Source organism: Bacillus rossius, chromosome 11 (genome assembly GCF_032445375.1).
Source record: "Bacillus rossius redtenbacheri isolate Brsri chromosome 11, Brsri_v3, whole genome shotgun sequence".
Lineage (NCBI taxonomy): Eukaryota > Metazoa > Arthropoda > Insecta > Phasmatodea > Bacillidae > Bacillus > Bacillus rossius.
In genome coordinates, this window is record NC_086338.1 from 50,838,139 (window position 1) to 50,853,877 (window position 15,739).

The following is a 15,739-nucleotide window of genomic DNA, read 5'->3' on the forward strand; positions in this document are numbered from 1 at the left end:
GCACGATCGGGAGTTCGGCTCTCTCGTCTGTGAAGAGAAGGCTGCCCCCCCCCCCCCCCCCCCTCGCGGTGAAGACAGCGAGCGGGACCGGGTGCCGTCGAGGCCCGAGTTCGAACCCGGGAGCGATATATACGACGTGCGAGCGTCGAGCGACCCGCAGATCCTGAGCGCGGTTCAGACACATCAGAGAAATTTTTTCCGTCGAAACTCGGCGAACATTTTATAAACAGTTCGTGTACAAAATCATGCTTGCGTAGTCCAAGCATCTCTGAACTATACGAAGCCTGGTCATGTGTACAATATTAGGTTGTATAAAACAAAAAGCGTCTCCGAAACAAGCAGGTCGGTAAGGGCACCAACATTCATGTTCAATGTCAGTCGTATAGATACCGAGTCGTCTCCGAACCACGAGGCCAATCGTGTCCTGAGGACAGTCTTATCAATACTCATTCGTCGTTAAAAAGGAAGCACGTAATAATAAAATTGAAGCGCATTCGCTCTTTGCACTTATAACTCGTTAACGTAAAAGTTTGGATGTAATTGTACTTGTAAAACTATATATACAAACTAATTAATTCCAACTCTCTCACTCTTTAATCATCTCTCCGTATACATAAAGCCCCCCATGAATAACATAAAATATATGCTAGAATAGTAATTTGTAACAAAGTTCCGTTGTAAATGAAACTGATAGGATGCCATTGGTCCCTGTTCATCACTTAGCTATATTACCGGAACTTTCTGGGGGAATAAAACCAAGATATGGTTGGAAGAATTGAATTATTAGTGACTTTCTACAGCCTACGTTTATTTTGTAATTGTCCATTAGACAACTCGCTAGATAAACACATTCACCATATAAACTGTTGCCCAAAATGGCGTGAAATACATGGTTTGAAGGCTGACCAAGCAGCGTCAAAGGTTGAATATTTCAACAATGTCCTGATAATGAGACCCGTTGAAAACGCTTTCTTTCAGTTACCTATGTTTCACTCAACTTCTCTATCAAATTCTTTTACGAAGATCTTCATCAAGCCCAACTTTAAATGAAGAAGAGACCAGGTGTATTTTCTCGTTTCAACAAATGAAGTCAATCTTACGTTTTCCTTGATTTCCTCACAGGTTATTCCTTGATTGTGTGGTGGTTCCTGGTGTCTCAAATGTCCCGCAAGCACGAAAAAACAACAGTATTTTGTGTACCCACCCTGTAAACATGTGAGCACGGCGACAACTTTTAATTCGCAGCATATCTGCCACTGAAAATATTTATATACTTATAGTTGACACCATTGCTTCGCTACGGCAGTCTACAGGCAGAACACTCTACACGTTTTTAGATTCCACCATCTTGGATTCCGCCATCTTGGATTCTGCAATTTTGGAATACGCCATCTTTCTGGCAATGAAGGTTTAACTGTTACAGTTTAGAACCCAAACAATTCGACTAGCTGTTTAGAAAGTAGCCCAAGTTTCACGGACCCTCTCTTGCATGCCTAAAAAATGCAATTTTAAAATTTTGTTTTGTTTTTTTTTACCGTAAGTCTAGTAGATCAAAACTACCGTGTATGGTTAGTTGGGTAAGCCAACAAAATGAAAAAAAAAAATCGCTATACTTCTCAGAAAGCACAATTCCGAAGCTAAAATAACGTGAATTTTTTGGGCGTATATAGTTTTCAATCTATTGAATCTGAAGCAAATATTACTTATTTGCCAACCTTGGGGTATTTTATTTTATTGCTTATCTCTCAATAATTCACACTCGCAATTAGTATCACAGATCCTCCTGAAGCTTAAATGGACTACACTTCTCTCAGTAAATCTATCAATAGCATTTATTCGTAGAGTGTATTATAAAATTAAATTTCAATGTACCTAACAATGGGAAAAAAAAAAAAAAGACTTTTTCATCTTCGCAGTCGGTAGGATTCGAACCTACGCTCCCTGAGGGAATCTGATTTCTAGTCAGACGCCTTAACCACTCGGCCACGACTGCCGTTGATGTCTTATCAGTGAAACTACTTGTAATTGCATTGTAGTTATCTTTTATATTACTTAAGTGTACGTCAAATATCTTGAGAGGGCCAGCAGAGATAATTAATAAGTAGAGTCCACCTTTTTTTTTTATTTGACGTGGCCAGGTTACACATTAACTGTTCTAAATACATTCCTAGTACCTAAACACTTTGGCGTAATTATATATACGCACCGCTCGCTAAACACCACATTGGTATTTAACCTCCTAGGCCGGAATCCCTGATAATTCCTCTTTCCGCCCCACTTACGCCTGTTCTACAATGGCACGGAAAAGGGAGACGGATCACGTAAACGGACCCGGATCTCACGGAACAGGTTTTCTATAATGACACGCAGACGGAGACGGACCCGCACGGATCAGCTCGGCAACGCTGAGCTCTTACGTTTACGTTGCTCCGTTCACACAAGAGAAGCCGAGTATTTGTCTGGTGTTGTAGCTATGTTCTTTTTATATTCTAAATGCGTTTAAAAATTGTTTCAAGTACAATAATATATTGTTCTATTATTACTTTGTGGTTAATATTTTTTTTTTAATTTATGTAAATTCTGCCCGCGTAATGGTTTCGAAGCATAACAGTTTTTAAAATTAAATCAATATTTCGTATAACTTTGAAATGGAATCTCGTTTGTTGTCATTTGTTACGTTTCCTTGCATTGTGAAAGCAGCAGATTCGACTGTGAAATGTAACTTGAGTTGTATTTTATTCCGAAATGATCCATAAATTTGATATCGTTCCTCACCAGAAACTGTAAATTTTTTCCTACTATTGCAACTTATCATTTTTTTTCTCACACTCTCGACAACGACAGCTGCAAAGATCCATGATAAATCGGGCAATATTGGTAACAATGACAGAGGGAGGGAACGATGTATATAGTTGAAGATCTACGGCATATAAATGGTACTGAGTGTGTCCAATCGATTTAGGTAGGTCATTTATGTACAGAGGAAATAAAACTCCAAGCACCGACCCTTGTGGTACTCCAGCTATGGCCTTGGAACAATCAGATGTTAAGTTACCAGCAATGACGCTTCGACGTCTAGAAAACAAGGACAACTTTAACCAAATTTATTGCATTCTTTGTAAAAAAAAATAAAATTTCCATTCCATTTCGAAAAGCTTTACTAAAATCTAAACGTGTTAAGAACAGAAACTGGGTGTAAAAATGCACCCAAGTGATCATGATTACGCAGAACAACAAATTCTAGGGAGATAACGAATTAGAATTTTATAAATAACTTTTAAATAAAAGTTATAACGAAAAAAAAGCGAAAAAAAAACAATATGGCATGTGAGAACGCGCTTTAATGCAAAAAAATTCCGACTTGAGTACCATATCATCATTTTATGGTTTTTAAGGTGCGAGGTAACAGATATTTTGCAATCTGGCAACATTTCACTGCTCGTAAAAGATTTTTTTTTTAATACAAGCTTTTTTCACTGCCGCGCGCGCAAACGTTATGCATCACCGCCGCCATGTGTACACTCAGACGCAGTGTAATAACGTCAGCGGCCGCTTCAAAAAAAATTCATTCCCTTCCCTCTTTTTTTTTCTCCTTACAAGCCCGGCTGCTTGCTCTACCAATGGGATAGGGGGTGGTTTAGGGAGGGGGGTGGGGGAAAAAAACACCCTTCTCTTCGATTTTCATCGGTAATTTGATTTGTCGTAATTCCGCGATGTCGGTGGAGCTCCGCCCTTGGTCCCTTCTCGCCCCCCCCCCCCCTCCAGAGGGATTACCGGTGCGGGAAGACGCTCATTAGTTCTTCAAACACGGGCCCCTCCCCCCCCCCCCCCCCTGAACCGCACGGGGGTCCCCGGCCGTGCGCGCCGCGAAGCACGCGCGGTGACTCCAGCTTCGGCCGCTAGGGGCGCTGAGCTCGCTGTGCTCGTCACGTTGGCGATACTGGCGACGTCGTTGGGCTTTTTTTTTTTTGCCTTCTAAAAAAAACGTCGCAGACTTCGCGCGCATGCGCAGATAAGCAAAAATTGTTTGTCTGTAAAGTCGGTTTACGGACGATAGTTTAACGTGACAACGTCATAACAAAACATTGATGAAATGATTGCATGCTTTTATGAATAAAATTGAATCATTGTTATTGAATGATCACTATTTTGTATGAATACAAAGAAGGAGTGAAATTAAATCCACAATTCAATTGATAAATTTACTTTTATTTGCACTCATAAATTCAAATATGTTTATTACTTTAACGAAGAGATTATTTTAACTATAACTTTTATACATGTTTGCTATTTAACTTCTTCCAATCTGTGTTATTCTGTTAAGTATAGGACGATGATAGGAAAAGTAGGAAACGAACGGGAGTGTTCCAAGTTTTTAATGTGCCTCGAAAAGTCAAATTTTGGTTGTTCCAATCGAGTGGAAGAGAGATAGATGCGGCGCAAGCGTACAATGAGCGTAACGGGACACAGCGTAACGGGAAAATGTGCGTGCAACCGGTGTTCATCGATTAATTAGACGTTGTCACGTCAAAAATAATAATATCTGTTATTACGCGGAATTGTAACGTACTTCTGCGTTAGCCTCTTTATCAAGTTTAATTTTACCTTCCCGGTATTGTGCTTCATATAGTTACGTCGACGGCAAAGTTCATTGAAGGATTACGAAATAAAAACCCACGTGTATGCAATAAGGCAGGATATGCAGGACAATCCCTCTCGAATTGATTCCAAAGGAACGCTATCAAACCCGAGTTGTATTTATTCCGAGATGATCCGTAAATCTGATATGGTCCCTCGATGGGGAACGTTCAAAAATTATTTTGTTTCTAGATTACCTTCATGAGCCCGTTTTAATTTTTGCGTTCACGTGCCGCGAGAGCCATGAAGAGTGTTGTCTTCGTCGTCTGAATCATCATCTGAATCCACACGGGATGCGTCTCTCAAACATCGCGGACTATAGTCTGATGTGTCTGGCCGTCTGGCGCAGCTGCGAACACAGCGAACATCGCGAACACAGCGTAGCTTTCTGTTCGGCCTCGGCTTCAACTCTGACCATAGAGTAGTGGCGCGGGGTAGACGGATTCCTGTCTTCCGCGTGTTTCTTGGCTGTTCTTCTTGTGTATGCGTAACCGAACAGTCGGATTGAATTTAATCCTTGTACTTGAAAGAAAATGTATAAGGAGTATTAAACAAGCAATATAAACCAGATTTCTCTCTCTAAAAATAAAAAATAAAAATAAAAAAATAAAAAATAAAAAAAGGAATAAAATATGACAGAAAGCTATACCCTGGAAACTTGAATAAGTCAGATAAAAGAAACCGATTTATTAATTATATAAGCTAATATAAACTGTATCATATTATATAATATATAATCTTGTGTTGTTCATTATAATTTGTGTACTACAATTAAAATATACTACTCTTGCAAACCTTGAAAAAGGATTATATCCAGAGTAGTTTTAAGTAATACATATAAATAACCCATAGTAAATTTCTTTATATAAGCTATAAGATAATCTGTCTTCCGCGTGCGAGGCCGTCACCACCCCAGTGGTGATCCTAAGTCACTAAAAATAACTGTACGTATTTATTTTAAAAAATGTGTTCTTTTGCTTATGTACGCGCGTATTAAAAATTTTACTTTAATTTTGAATGCAAATAATTAATAGAAGTAAAATAATAAAAGCACGGGAGTTACATCATAAATAGTGTTGGTAAAGTATTAATTAAATCAAATAAAATATTTTTATAAAAAAACTCAGCACGTGCATAAAATTAATTAATTTAAGTTATTAAGATAATCTATATATATTTTAATTAATAATGAATAACAATAACTATGCTGAATGTTTATTCTAATTTATTATTTCAATTATTTATAAAATAATGTATTAATTTATAGTACTATTAAATTAAACATATGGGAACGTAACCTCACAAACATTCCCATGTAAACGGCCAGGAGACTACTCAACCATCCATAGACTCTCTCTGACAACGACAATGGAAGTTTACAAGCAACCTGACATCGTTATGCATGCGGTCACATAACATCACTCATAGAAATACAGTGAAAAAAGTTTATAAACACAATTTCTAACACTAATATTCACCATTAATAAAAGATTTAATGATATGAATCAGTATTCAATACCAATCACTAAAGTGTAAAACTTATTAGCACTTATATATATTTATTTGCGTGTAGCCTTTTATTCATCCTGTGAAAATTCCGTAGCATGGTGCGCGTGCATCGAAAAAATTCACTCTCATCACTTTTTCATAACGCGCCTAAGGAAGTAAAACTTCAGTTATTATCAAGACGTCACAAATGCGTTAAAATAGTTTATTTTTAAGCCCCGATTTACAAACGGGCCATTCGGGATTTGCCCTGAGCGCCAGTTTTTGAGGGGTGGGAGGATTTGAAGTGCGAAAAAAAAAAAAAAATCGGACAAAAAATAAGTTTTCTTTTAACTTACGGTAAAAATTTAATTTTTAAAAATACCTGTCAAATCCTACCATTTGAAGCACACAGAGAGACGTGTAAGATCCCTGACATACCATAGAGTAACTGCCATGGATAGAGTCAGGGGGAAATGTCAGTTTACACTAAATATTGCAGTGCTGTTAAAAAATATTAGGCCTTAAACTAAATTCTTTATAACTAGTTTTAAAACTTGTTTAACAATATACGGCAATACTATAACTCTTATTTTGGTAGTTATAACAGCCGTATGAACATGCAATAACCGTTTATTTAATTTAAATATCTAAAAAAAATTTAAAGATACAGTTTTTGTCTTTGAAAAATCTTAGTAGGCCTATTCAGTTGCATAATGTGTTGTTTTAAAACTTTATTTTTAAAATTGTATGATATTTGGGAGATCTGGGAAAGGAAGGGGGTGACTAAAGATTATATCTGCTCATAGCACTAGCTAGCTACCTTAAATCGGGGCCTGCGTATGTGGTTACATATATATATATATGACTACCCATTTAACCGGCAGCTGTTCCATGCCTACCACCCAAAAACCTACGGCCATCCGCTTCCCACTTCCTCCCCACCCCAGCACGCATCGCCCCTTCATGAAATGAAAAGCTAATTCCGCCCTAAAAGGTAGAAAACATTTCAGAAGTCACCTCATATCACACTCATTCATTACAACACTGGCAACATTTTATCGTGTCGTATAAATACATACATTAAACATTATAATTAAAAAGAAGATAATGGGGAATATTGTATCTTTAAATAAAAAAATATGATTCAATATCCCTAAAAACGTTAAACCAAATTAACTTCATATTTTTATCCTATGAATAATTGCTTTGCAAATAAATTCATCAGTAATTGTGTGTCAAAAATTGTCCACTACGTTTTAGTTGATTAATATCACGTGGTTGAAGCATTGAACCCTCTTTGTCAATTCCTAATTTATACATTATTTTAATTTTTTTATGTAACTTAACTATTTTTTTGTATTTTGTGTGGTAATAACCTTACGCTATAATTACATAATACATATAAATGTATAATTCTATTATAATAATTAACTGAAGTACAATAAAATTTATTTAATTTCAAAAAGTGTGATGTCCACTAGAATTTAGATACACATTAACCCACACATTCAAGGTTTGTTAAACTCCGTGTATTAATTAAGTTATAAACTGTCCACTTCAGTGGACGAACATACTGTAAGGGTTAAAACTGTTTACACAATTACACTACAGTTCTACCAAACATGGCGCAGACATCCTGCCGGGCGGTTTCACGCAGTATACACGCAGTGATGCATGGCCAAACCCCTGGAGCAAGGCTGAAGGTGCAGAAAACGAAAATTCCCCCGCACCATCACCACCACCTTTGCAAATGTAAATTATCGCTGTCGGGCCGCACCTCTGTTGCGACGAGAACGCGATGGCCTCTGCCTCCACAGTCGACGTCCACCCCTCGTCGATAACTTAATACACAAGAGCTGTGCCCCTCGTGCTTCACGGCCTAGTCTCTTTTTTTTTTTTCGGAAGCGAGAAATGAGTAGGGGGATCGTGGCGATTCGGGATCACGCCTACAGCTGCCCCCTCCTCCTTCCCAATCAAACACGCCCGGGGTGGTGGAGGAGGGGAGGGGAGAGAAAAGAGGGGGCGCATCCTCCCAGGCCCGCAGATTACAAGCAGGGACTTCAAAGCGAAACGTCACTTGAGGTAGATTGAGGGAGAGGGGGGGAAGGGATGAAGAGAAAGAGAGGGAGGGGGGGAAGCGAGGAGAATGTTCCAGGATGTTCCGCGCCCACATATCACGCCGGAGGTGCGCGCCCCGCGTCGAAAGGAGGAGAAGGGGGGGGGGGGGAAGGCTTGATGACTTGTGTGCCGACCAGCCTGTTCTTTCATCCCGCGCCGGTGTTGCCCTTAATCACGCGCCAGGGCCAAGGGAGCGTCGCGCGGTAGGGGACAGGGAAGGGATAGCGGAGGGGGGTTGTCGCTGGTCGCCTGCGACACACACGCGCTTCGCAAGGGGATTACCACGTCTGGGGCGTTAGCCCTGACCCCCGCGGATTACACGACGCGAGACAGATGAAAAATTCACCAGCCACTTTAATTGCTTCCCTACCCCGAGGGAAAATAATTCCCGAAAAAGGCAGCAGTGAAGGGGGAAGAGCCGTGGAGAAGGGTGGGGAAAAAATGAGCGATGGATACAAAGGGAGGAAATATTTTTTTATCATTTTTTTTATACGCGGCCTGGGCGTCACGAATGCAAAATTAATGTCTGATACAAAACACAGGGACGTGTGGGATGGTAAAAAAAAATTGAAAAAAAAAGCACCCGCGTACACACGCATTTCAATACACCGCCATATTTATATTCGCTGCGTCTGTAGCATTGTGTACCGAAGACCCCTTGGAAGGTTATACGAGTCAACAAGTGTATTCGCAAACCAGTTGTGGCCGCAAATTCTTCTACCTCTTGGGATTCAGGAATTATTTTTTTCTTTTGGTTTCAGAACGACGCGCGCAAAAACTAAGGCGGGTACGATGTAACACATGGAATATATATATAAAAAAAGTGTTCCTTAAACACTTACTTAGCGACATATTATGATCGTGCTCAACTTTATCAAAATCCAATGGATAAATTTTGCGTGCTGTTGTAACAATATTACCAAACATGCAACATTCTTAAAATATTTTTTTTGGCATCAACATTACTTCTTATTCCACTGTATGTCACTGTTATAAAAATATATTACATGTATAGACACGACTTTTATGGATTCGTTACACACTAGCTGACGTGTGACCACTCATTTTATCTGCCCCTCCTCATGGGTACGCCACTGCTGATAACTCGAATAAAAAACTAAATATTAACTTATAAAAAACATTGTTATGACTAAGATAACCACGAGAAAATAAAATAACTAAAGACACCATCTTAGATTCCAAGTTTTGAGGTCCTTCGATTACTGTGGCGATGTGATGGCAAATATGATCACAGAAATACTGCGGATTAAGATCCTAAAGTAAATAAGCGTCAACTATGCAATAGCCGTTACCAGGAGACGAAGAAAGCATCAACAATGCAATAGTCGCTGCCGTTGTGATTGTCGGGAAATCATGGCCGAAAAGTGCTTAAAATATATAGTTAAAAACTAAAAAGTGTTTTGAAAAAAATCCCTTCAAGGTGCGAACAGACCAACCAACTACCCCTTTCTCCCCCCCCCCCCCCCTCCTCCTAACACCACCCTGGAAAATCCACTTGCCAAATTTCACTATGCGAACTAAAGACAGAAAATTACTCTATTTTATTAATATGGATTTACTAATTATTAGCGTTGAAAAGATCAATAAAATAAATTGTAAAAAAAACTGTCCTTAAAATTTTAGAAGAAAATAATTTATACAATACTGGGGACTAGCAGACTCTAAACAAACATGCTAGCTAATTAGCAGTGTCAGTATTGATGTCAACCACTGTAACATAGGAGATGACACGTCGAAAAGGGCTTCGGACATTAAAACAAATGTAGACGAAATATCCAAGAAAATTAAGTTCCTATAAAAACGCTATTAAAATCCAGAGAACGTTAACTGTTTATTTTGAGCGTAAAGTTAAAATTGTGTTTTTGTAATATTTTTTTTTCAAACTTCAGGCCCTTTTGCGTGAACTGAAGGTCATTGTATGATCGTTTTCAATATTTATATTTTTGTTGATTAGACATGCAAGTACGTAAACTTTTGAGTCATATTAGAATTCGATTTTCGAAAAATCGATTTCTTTTTCTCGTCCTACCCAAATGTTCACTCCAATAGCGGGACCCTAGATGACTCGGTGAAAGATTCCCTTCTTGATGAGTCCCTTGCCACTACGTTATCTAGGCTCAGCTCAGCAGCGCTGCATGCGTCGTATTTTGAAACTACAGGCCTGCCTGCATTTCACAGCATATTTACTCTAGCTACCGATGGAAACGAGTGGTAAGACATTGGACTCGCAATCTGAAGGAAACGGGTTGAAACCCCCGGTTAAACCTTCCCCCCCCCCCCCCCCCCTTTTTTTTCATGTGTAACATCTTAGCTCTCAGTATACGGCGTTTGGTGGGAGTAATTTCGTGAATGCGACGTAAGTTAAGGAACGGATGTGTGTAACAAGCAATGGCGTAGCCAAGGGGGGGGTTTAGGGGTTAAACCCCCCCCCCTTAGCACCAAATCTTTAATTATTTTTTTATTCATCACTCAAACAAATTTCATATTAAAATTAATAAAAATTTTACCATTACAATATTTAAATTTAAGTACCGAAAACTGCTAAAATAGCAATATTTTACACCTTAAAAATCCAAATTTTCCCGGGGGAGGACCCCCGGACCCCCCGCTTTAATACGGGGGAGCCATGCTTCGTAACACCCCCCATACACAAATCCTGGCTACGCCACTGGTAACAAGGAAGTATGGGGAAGCGCGCGCCATTCAATTTTTCGGTGCGGCCTACAGTCGGCACTTGTGCTGCTAAACTTTTTCCATGGTGTTTGAAATGAGAAAGAGAGAGAGAGAGGTAAAGGGAGAAAGAGAAAGAAGACACAGCTGTTTTCCGTTAGATCCGCTAATAGTAGTATTGAACAGCGCGAGGCATTGCCTGCAGCTTTTCTAATAGGTTATAAATACGCTCGGAAATAATAATGTATCACATAAATTCAATAATGTTATGGGTGTTGTATTAAAATACGCGTTAAAACATAGTCTGTGATACAATAGGTTAGATGTTACACATCACTGGCAAGAACTGAAAGACTCGCTCTTTCCCCCCCCCCCCCCTCCCGGTTTCACGTGGTTTCTTATATTTCTTGTCAAATGCTGAGACGGTTCGCTTCTAGACGCCATGGTCGATAATTTCCGCACGCACCTAAATGTTGTTCCGTTGCCGTGTCTATTATCTCGCTATCGACGAGATCTAATTAGATGACAGCTACTATAGTCGTCTGTGCTGTCATCGCTGGGTTCGCTTGAGCATATTTTTGGTGTGTTGTCTAGAATATATCTTTAGTTATCGTCGTTGGGTTCCTCTGGCGCTATGTTGTCCAAGGCTGTTGTTTTTACTATCAGTTTTTTGTTGCAACTGTCCCATCTATGTCAGCCCACTTCGTTCATCTGTGATATGATATTGCTTTGAATAGTTCCTCCCACGGAATTATCTGAGCATTCTTAACATTTAACATTTGACATCGGCTGATTTTGGCTTTTTTTTCTGTGTGTTTGTGTGTTCATCTTTCTTTGTACGTTCTAAAGGTTTTTTCTATGACACTCACAAAAAACTAGTAATGGCGTATGTTCAAAACCCTTACAATTCCAAATTTTGCTTTAAAACAAAAAAATTTCGAGTGCAGCATTAACTTGAACGCAAAAGTAAATTTATTTACTTAGTCTTGAGTACATATACAAACCTAAATGTATCTTAAAGACGCATTACTGCAAATTACGTGCAAAAGTTCGTTACGGGGGGGGGGGGGACATACTTAGCATGTCCAGAGCACAAGGCAGAGGTGGGGTTTTGCAAGCGCAACATAGCTGCATAGTCAGAAGGGACACAGTTACAGTCAGACGAAAGCAGAGTTAAAATTAAAAATATAAAAAAATTGACAGAAGTTAAATTATCGGTTACGTTGCTTGTCATTAAAATTCGTTAAGTACTAGGGAATCGTGTTTCGGGAAGTTGTTATCGACACTAAAAACAAAACTGGCTCGTGAGTTACGGCAGGGGCGACGGGAAGCCTACGATTCACTCGTCCTTCTGGACATACCCGAATACTCACGTTGGCAAGCCTTCTTTCAACAGAGGAGAGAGCCAAACGTCCGATCGTGCATATTCGAGGTTTTTTTTTTTTTTGTTCATTAAAATAAATATACAACTCATGATAGCTAATGGTCAATTAGGTTAGGTTAGCTACATTATAAATACTTTAAAACATTTTGGACGGTTGATTTGGTTAGGATAGCTACATTAAAGATACTGTGAAATCATGTAAACGGTTTCCTCCAAATAAATACACCTGTTGTGGTACGGAAAAATAAAAGTGAACATGAACAGCGGGGAACTTCGGGTTTGGTTCTCTCGTCTGTGAAAAGAAGGCTTGCCAACGTGAGTATTCGGGTATGTCCAGAAGGACGAGTGAATCGTAGGCTTCCCCAGGGGGCGACGGGGCAGAAGTTCTGAATGGGGACCCTGGGCCAACTCACAGATCGGCAGCGAGGTGTCTCGTCGAGGCATGCAGTCGCCAGTCGAAGGTGCCAGTCCAACAGCCCTCGCACGCGGGTGGACAGCCAACCTCACACGCCTCTCGCAGCTGACCAACTGCGCGAGACTTCAGCCTTTCCTCGCTGCGCACTTCCCCGACGCTCGTCCGATACACAGCCCCGAGATCCCCTTCACTTCACTTCACTTCTTCGCGTAATTGGCCTTGAGGGGGTACCCGTTTAGCCATAAAAACCATGAATTTTTGACTTTTTCGACGTGACAACGTCTAATAAATCGATCAACGCCGGCTGCACGCACGAAAAAAATGTCCCGTTACGCACGTAGTCCCGTTACGCTGTGTCCCGTTACGCTCATTGTACGCTTGCGCCGCATCTATCTATCTTCCACTCGATTGGTACAAACCATCGATTTGACTTTTTTCGAGGCACATTAAACTTGAAACACTCCCGTTCGTTTCCTACTTCTCCAATTATCGTCCTATCCTCAACAGAATAACACAGATTGGAAGAAGTTAAATGGAAAACACGTATAAAAGTTATAGTTAAAATAATCTCTTCGTTAAAGTAATAAACATATTTTAATTAATGAGTGAAAATAAAAGTAAATTCATCAATTAAATTGTAGATTTCATTTCACTCCTTCTTTGTATCCATACAAAATAGTGATAATTCAATAAAAATGATTCAATTTTATTCAGAAAAGTATGCGATCATTTCATCAATGTTTTGTTATGACGTTGTCACGTTAAACTATCGTCCGTAAACCGACTTTACAGACAACCAATTTTTATTATTTTAACTTCATTTAACAGTCACGAAGACTAATTTTGTAGCTAAACTATTGGACGTGGGCCGACTTCATAGGCGTTATTTTACAATTTACGTTGCGTCTGCTGTACTGGCTTTCGACGAACGTTAAATCTTCCAGTGCGGTGGTCTGTTGACACAGCGTGGTTTCGTTCATCATCCGCCGTAACACTGACCAAACTTCGACTTGGACAGTTGATAACATGGAGTTTAGAAGCCAGTTTGAATATTGACGACTTGCGTCAATGTGTCGACATTTTGTCTTTAAACTGTAACACCATTACAGACAAAAAAACTTATGTATAGCTAGAAATGTGTGTATATTTGGTTGACATAACACATAGTCGCGGCCCCGAGCAAGAGTGTCCTTGGTATACAAGCATCATGAACAGAAGTACCAACTGGACAAAAAATTACTGATGTGAACAAAAAAGTAAATGAAGATCGCATGCATGAAATTGCTTGCTTCTGGTTTGTCGAAGGTGAAAACGACAAGTAGGTTCATGAACAAGTAGGTTATCTGCTACCCTGATGATGGCGACTGCAACGTCAACCGAACGTCGGTTATATCTTCGCCTTTTGATACGGCTACAACCCGGGAGCCAAGCTATTCCCATTTTTTTTTAAAAATGAATTAAATACAACAAAAATATAAAATGAACGTTAAACAAAATTCATTAAAGACTGAAAAGTTAGCTTAAAAGTAATATGCAACAGCGACTAAATGTGCTAACCCAACACAGAAAAATCAGAACAATAAATAAGACGTTACAGAAAAAAATTAAGCAGCTAATTTAAAAATTTAAATTTTTACAAAAATCAAGGAACAAAGTAAATAAAAGTTAAGAGGCGGTGGTATGCACCTCAACATCCCTAACAAAAATGAGTGACTAACTCATCTAGATCTGACAAGTCATAGTTAACAGTACCAACATCGAAAAAAAAATTGAATTCAGGAAAACGTTACAAACGTCGCAAACATCTAACACGCAAACAACAGCAGAAGCAAGAAAGACTAACAGAGAAAGAGCGAAAAATAAAACTCATTCAAACAGCAAAAAAAAAAAAAGTGAGCGAAGCACCTAAAGAACTATTAAAAAGCTAATTTATCTATTTGTGACAGTTTCCCAGATCAAATCTAATCCCACCAAGCCTAAAAATTCGCAGATAGAATGGTGCAATCGCACACTAACACACATATGTTTTCCAATGACTCAGGTATGCCTTTCTAGTACGATGAGAGATTTGAACCTTTAGCAGCAACACTGTAACAGGTACCAATAACCTAACGATGTGAAAGGGGCTCGCATAGGCGTATTCTAGCTTTGCCATTTTAAACTCTGCCTTTTTGCTTAGCATAAGTTGCCTTCAAAGTACGATACTTCCAGTAGCAAACTTTTTTTTCAAATCTGCCTTTGCCATATTGCTTGAATTTAGTTCTCGCATTTTGCAAATTACCTGAGGCTTCTTCCCACGCCTTTTCAAGCAAAATAGGACTGGAGCTCCCTCCCCAAAAGCAAACTGGAAGGGGAAAAACCATGTAACCTCCAGCCAAACCATATTAAAACCCACATTCAAAAAGGGCACGGACTATTCCCAATTTCTGTCATGTAGCTGATGGTAAATCTTAAGAGCTGGGCGTACGAGACATGCGTTACTAAATTGACACTATGCGAAGTTGAAGCCGGGTTATTTTTTTCCAGCTGATGGCCTCTGCCATGTTGGTTAAAAGTCCAAAACATTGGCTGAAGTTTAGTGTTTGCATTTCGGAAACATTCCACCATCAGACGTGATCAAGCACCATTTCCACGATGTTTTCGGATGGAACATTTTGTCGACGGAGAGTTAAAAACAAAAGTGACTTCAGTTACATCACAGCATGCCGTATCTTGACAATTCCCAACTCCATAGTTGTTGACGTGTTTGTTTATTAATACTCACTTCATGGTGGCATTTTTTTCCGCCTTTTTTTAAAATTCTTCTGAGAGAGTTCCTTTCAAGTAAGTTAAACGAAGGTTCTTAAAATTAGCCTTCGTAGAGCTACGTTTTGTTTTTCCTGACCAATTGTCAACCAGAACGACTTCTACTTAAGAACAAGCGCCCACTTGATTGTCCAAGAAGATGGAATTTCTTTCAACACTGGTTCGTTCGTTTCGCTCGTCCACCCGCTACTCTCCGGTCG

The 15,739-nt window shown here is 39.4% G+C and overlaps 1 non-coding gene across 1 annotated transcript; it reads right to left on the bottom strand.

Moving 5' to 3' along the window:
- Positions 1-1,911: 1,911 nt before the first annotated feature.
- On the bottom strand, positions 1,912-1,993 carry Trnas-aga (transfer RNA serine (anticodon AGA)). Its single transcript has one exon. It is a non-coding gene; the product is annotated as a tRNA-Ser (tRNA).
- Between the last annotated feature and the right edge of the window lie 13,746 nt (positions 1,994-15,739).